The 5,878-nt window shown below is 31.0% G+C and overlaps 1 non-coding gene across 1 annotated transcript; it reads left to right on the top strand.

The window, feature by feature from the left end:
• Positions 1–4,036: 4,036 nt before the first annotated feature.
• Positions 4,037–4,250, top strand: LOC141423541 (small nucleolar RNA U3). Its single transcript, XR_012448391.1, has one exon. It is a non-coding gene; the product is annotated as a small nucleolar RNA U3 (small nucleolar RNA).
• Positions 4,251–5,878: the final 1,628 nt, after the last annotated feature.

The following is a 5,878-nucleotide window of genomic DNA, read 5'->3' as shown; positions in this document are numbered from 1 at the left end:
CACATCTGGGTTTGCCAGGCATTCAGTTGCTGTGTGTGTCACTATTTCATTATTAATTTCTTTAACTCTTGTTAAGGTAGTTTGATGTGTGAACAGCTGAACAGCTGTTTAATTTGTGTCAACATCACCATATCTATCTAAGTATCTCCCTCTGCCTTCAGATTTTTTGTAGATTTTGTTTTGTTTTATTGTTTTGGCAGTACTGGGCTTTGAACCCAGGGACTTGCTGGACAGGCATTCTCCAATGTGAACCACACCTCCATACCTGATTTTCTATAGTTTTTAAATGATATGTCTAGTTTTCTCACATTTGTAGTGGTTGGTGTTCTTTGAATTTAATAGATTAGTGGCCATTTTCTAATATCAATTTAGGAGAAAAGCTCAGTTATTATTATTACAAACACTTCTTCTGTTCTTTTCTTTTGTCTCCCCCATTTGACATTCCATTGTTCATATGGTATGACTTTTATATTTGTCCCATAATTTGGGGGCATATATTTTTCCAATTTCCCTTCGACTTTTAGTTTTGAAAGTTTCTGCTGAAATAGCCCCAAGTGTAGAGATTCTTTCCTCTGACATTATCAGTGTACTAATCTGACTAGATTCATTTTTGATGAATTATTCCTCTGGCAGAATTCTTTATTATTATAGTTATTATATCTTGTATGGTATATTTCTTATTCTATGTTTGTGCAAACATGCATCCACAAACACACGCACACACACACACACACACACACACACACACACTCATGCACACACCTATTCCTACCAAAATTAAGCATAAGCTCATCAATTTAGGTGATGAATGGGCAACTGAGAAAAGAAAATACATCTCTTCTTTCAATCAAGAGAGCAAAGTGATTTGATGCAATAAAATGTAATATTTGTTGAGATTCATGTTTTTGAGCTGAAACTTACATTAAATTTCTTTACTTTTCATTTATAGGTTTCTACCCACTCCATTTCGGTTTTTAGACTAGTATATCTTTTAATCATTCTTTTGCAATATTTGATCAACCATTCCTAATTATCAAGATAGTTTTGGAAGCTCATTTTATCATACCATATTTTTTCACAATATTTAGTCATTATTTGCTATGTTAACAATTTTCCTCAATTTTTCATATGCTGCTTTTGTATATTATTTTTATATATTGCTTTCAGAACACTGAAAAAAATGAAACTGCCTACAGTACAGTAAATCTGCCCTGTATCTAAATCAAATCAAACAGTATACTTAATTTTAATCCAAAATTTTTGTTGCTATATTTATTTAATTCACTATGCAGCCAATTCAGTCATTCTTCCATCAATTCATTGTATTTCCATCTATGTTAAGGATATTCCTTATTCATGTTAAGGAAGAAGAAAAAGATCAAGGACAGAACTCTGTGAAATGCTATTACAGACTGACATTCACCTCCTATTCAGCATTATTTGAACATTGCCATTCAATCAGTTGGTAATAAATCTAATTGAAATATCATTCAACCTATTTGAACTTTAATCTCATGAAAACATCTTGTCAAAGGCAAACATGTCTAATGCATTTTCCTTAACTACTAGTCTAGCAATGCTTTCAAATTACATTTTATAAGTTCTTTATAAAATGCTTGGAGCTACATTCCAGTAAGGAATGCTGCTTTTGATAATTCTAATTCAGGTTTTGAGTTTCTGTCATTCAGTGGTTTATATGCTCATCCTCTACCTCTGTTTTCTGGAGTACAAAAGCTGACATATATGACTTTGTCCTTGTCCCCATGGATGGTTGTTATTCACTTTGTAACATCTTTAAATTTTGTTTTTCTTTTTCTTTTTCTTGATTTTACTTTTTAAAAACTTTGTTTTGGCAGTACTGGGTCTTGAATTTAGGAACTCAACTCAGCCACACCTCCAGTCCTGAATTTTTTTCTTTCATTCCTTCCTGAGTCAAGACCTGCAGTTCTAATTTATTTGGAACCCCATAGCATATGTATTTCTGAAATCACAGTAAAAGGTTTTCCAGAAAGACATACTAATCATAATATCTTATAAGAATATTTAATATTCCATTTCCAAGCACATAAACAAGAACATAAACACATTTGCAAAAATTTAAACTATATAAGAATATAATTATATTTTAAATTTCAATGAGGACCATGGCATTGTGCTTTCATTGTTTAGTTATGTGAGTTATCTTACTATTTATAATTTTTACTTTAGTTTATGATTTTATACCTGTTACTTCTGTTATTTTTATATGGGCAGATGAAATTGTAGTTACTGTGTGTAACATATTTTGAACACAATGTGGAGTTATTAATCTGATAATTGTCATATGTTTTATTTCATATAGTTACCATTTTTGTGGTAAGAATACTTTTAATCATTCTCTTAGAATTTTTCAGTAATACAGCATATTTTAAATTGTATTCACCATGTTGTAAAATAGATCTTTGAATTTTTTCTTCATAACTGAAAATTGAGGGTCTTTGACAAACATCTCCCTTTTGCCCTGCCTCCCAACCACAGTAGACTCGGTAATCATCATTTATACTTTCTACTTCTATGACATAAACCATTTTTAGATTCCACATAATATGGGTTCATTTTTATTTATCTTTCTGCATCTGGCTTATTTCCACTAACAGAAAACCCTCTAAATTTATCCATGTTGTTGTAAATGACAAGATTTCTTTTTTGATAGATTAGGATAGTTTATTGTATATATATATACCACCTTTTCTTTATCTGTTTATCCACTGACAAACACTTAAGTTGATTCTGTAATCAACAGAATGTTGCAAATTGTGCTGCATAGACACAAGGATGAAAATACTTTTTCAATATACTGATCATATTTGCTTTGATTATATACTGAGTAGTATGATTGATGGGTCATATGGTAGCAAAGGATATTATCAAAGCATGATGAGATACACAGAAGAGGGAGAAAATATTTGCAAACTATATATGTGATAAACAACTAATACATGTAAGGAATTCAAAGAACTCAATGTCCAGAAAGCAAATACTCCAATTACATATGGTTAAAAGACCTTAATAGACATCTTTCAAAAGAAGACATACCAATGAATACAAGATATGTAAAAGTACACTCAACATCACTGGTCATCAGAAAAATAGAAAATAAAAATACAATCACCTATCTTACACTTTTTAGAATGACTATTAACAGAAAGAAAAGACAAACAGCATTGGTGAGGATGTAGAGAAAAACTTTCTTGCAATGTTGATAGCAACATAAATACATGAATAGGTAAAGGACTCAAGAAACTGATATATTGACTTGAATCAGAATATAATTATAAAATTGACATTATAATACTGAAAACAGAGTTTGACAGAAGAAACACAAACTTATCTTCTTAGTCAATATTTTCTTGATTAATTTTCTTCAATTTAAATAGTCCATTATTGTTTGTATTTTTTGTACGTAGGTTTCAAATCACTTTAAGAAAAAGTGCAAATGGTCTTCAGGACAGTAAACCTTACCTATATCTAGAGAAAAATCTATCAAAATCAACAATATATACTTAATTTTAATTCATAAAATTTTTATTTTCCCATATATGTAATTGACTATATAGAAAGAAAAGGACTGAAAACTCAAATACAATTTAAATCTTGGAAATGAACAACTTCTTGATTGATATTGGTTGAGCCTACATGGTGAATCTTTGCTATAAATAATTGTGGGGGTATTTATCAATTCAAAATTCAGTTTCACTTGGGCTCCACATTGAACTCAAGGGGTTAGATATGTGTGGGCATGTCTAGAGGAATACTATGAAAACTCCTTCAGTGCTTCTCTACGTGGGAGTTTTGAGATCCTGGGAAAGAATTTGATTGAAGAAAAGGATTTTTTGGCACATGATTTTGGTTCACAGAGATTGAGAAAGAGCACAGTGACATGTACAGTATATTCTTGGTCATTCTTATTATGTTCTCACATCATGCCTGAATCATTTTTAAAAAGGCTATAGAAAAATATAGTGAATACTAAAGTGGCTTAGAAATTAGGAGTACAAACAGTAAACTTTCAGGGGTCATTTCTATAGTTTATTACTAGAGAACTTTCTCTGATCCTATAGAGTACTGGAAACCACAAGGAGGAGATGTGACATTCTCACCTGAGTGTGAAGCTGGAACTTGGTGCTGTTCATTACAGCTGCCATTGCCATTGATGATCATTCTTCTCTTCCTTTGGAGGAGTAAGAGGGTGAGGATGTTATCTGAGTAGTTTCCTCTACAAAAATCAAAAACAAATAAAGAAAAAGAAATTGGGAGTGCAAAGCATCAGCAGCATTCAAGAGAGCACGTTCTTTAGTGACAGTAGACAGTGGGTATAGGGTTTAGTTGAGAGAATGAGGGGCAGATCTAGCAAATAAATGTACCACATGGCCAGTTAAGTTGGATTTTCAGATAAGCAGATTAGATAGATAAATATACACATAGGTAGGTAGATAAGTAGTTAGGTAGGTAGGTAGATAGATAGATAGATAGATCTCTATATAGTTTTGCCCATGTAATAATTGGGTATTACTTATACAGAAAATTACTTACTTGGGCACCCTATATTCTTTTTTTCCCTATATTGTTGTGCTGGGTGGCGGGTACATTGTGGTATTTACAAATTTTTTTACAACGTATCAAATATATCATATCTGAATTTACCCCCTCCACCACTCTCCGTTATCCCCTCTCCTCAGATTCCTGGAACAGTTCTAACAGGTATCATGCTTGCATTTGCACACATGTGTACACATTATTTGCACTGTAGTCATTCCTATTATTAAGAGGCCTTACATGAAAATTAGAAAATAGAAGCTCCTATGATGAACAAACACATCATTGAAAATATCCATGTCTTTCTTTTATTGATTATAAGTTTATAGGCTTTGGGTTTTTTGTCAATGCTCTTCTTTGTACTTACCTTATACTTTCTTTCATCCTTCATGGTATAACTTATTTTGATGATACAATAATTAATTCATAAAAATAAAATATACATAGAAGAAATATGATAAAACTGAAATAAAAATAATAAATACTATACAATAAAATCCTAAACCTATCACTGAACATATGAACAAAATTTTGCAATGAATTGATAATGCTCCTCTGATACTACAATATCTTCTCCATTAGAGAATACCACTATTTTGAAAATTTTTATTAGTTTTTTCCTTTACAAAGCACCCTTTACATATGTGTATATTCCTAAACAATGTGTGGTTTATTTTGGTTTATGACTAGGAACACAAATGTTACATATGCAACTGGCATTATTTCAAAGGTCTTTCTATGTCATGGCCTGTATCTCTGATTCATGGATTTTCACTGATATACAGGTAAATATAATACAAATTATTTAATCTTTCTGTGTTGTTGAATATTGTCCTACCCTATTTTTGTTGTTGCTATTATTAATAATACTGCCCTGACATTTCTTTGATATGTTTCCAGACACAAGTACTCAAAATGTTATTTTGAAACATGATATCATATTTCAAAGAAGAACTGCTGATTTATACAACACAGGCATATTCAGCTTTACAAAATAATAAAAATTATTTTTCAAAGTGGTTGTATCAATTAAATTCTTACTAGCATTGTTTAAACTTCCCCTCTTCTGAATATCCACATCATTTTTATCATCTGATGGGTGTGAGGCGGTATCTCATTGTGTTTTAACTTATATTTCTTTGAATGTTAAACATGAATAACTTTTTCTATGCTAAATGGACATCAATATTTCTCTTCTATGAAGTTCTTTTTTGCTTTCTGTCAGAACATTCATATTTTATGCACTGATTTAAGAATTCCATTAAATATTAGGAAAAATAAATGTTTCAGTTAAGATTTATTT

The sequence above is a fragment of the Castor canadensis genome, chromosome 5 (genome assembly GCF_047511655.1).
Source record: "Castor canadensis chromosome 5, mCasCan1.hap1v2, whole genome shotgun sequence".
Classification (NCBI taxonomy): Eukaryota; Metazoa; Chordata; class Mammalia; order Rodentia; family Castoridae; genus Castor; species Castor canadensis.
This window is presented reverse-complemented; position numbering and strand designations above follow the sequence as displayed.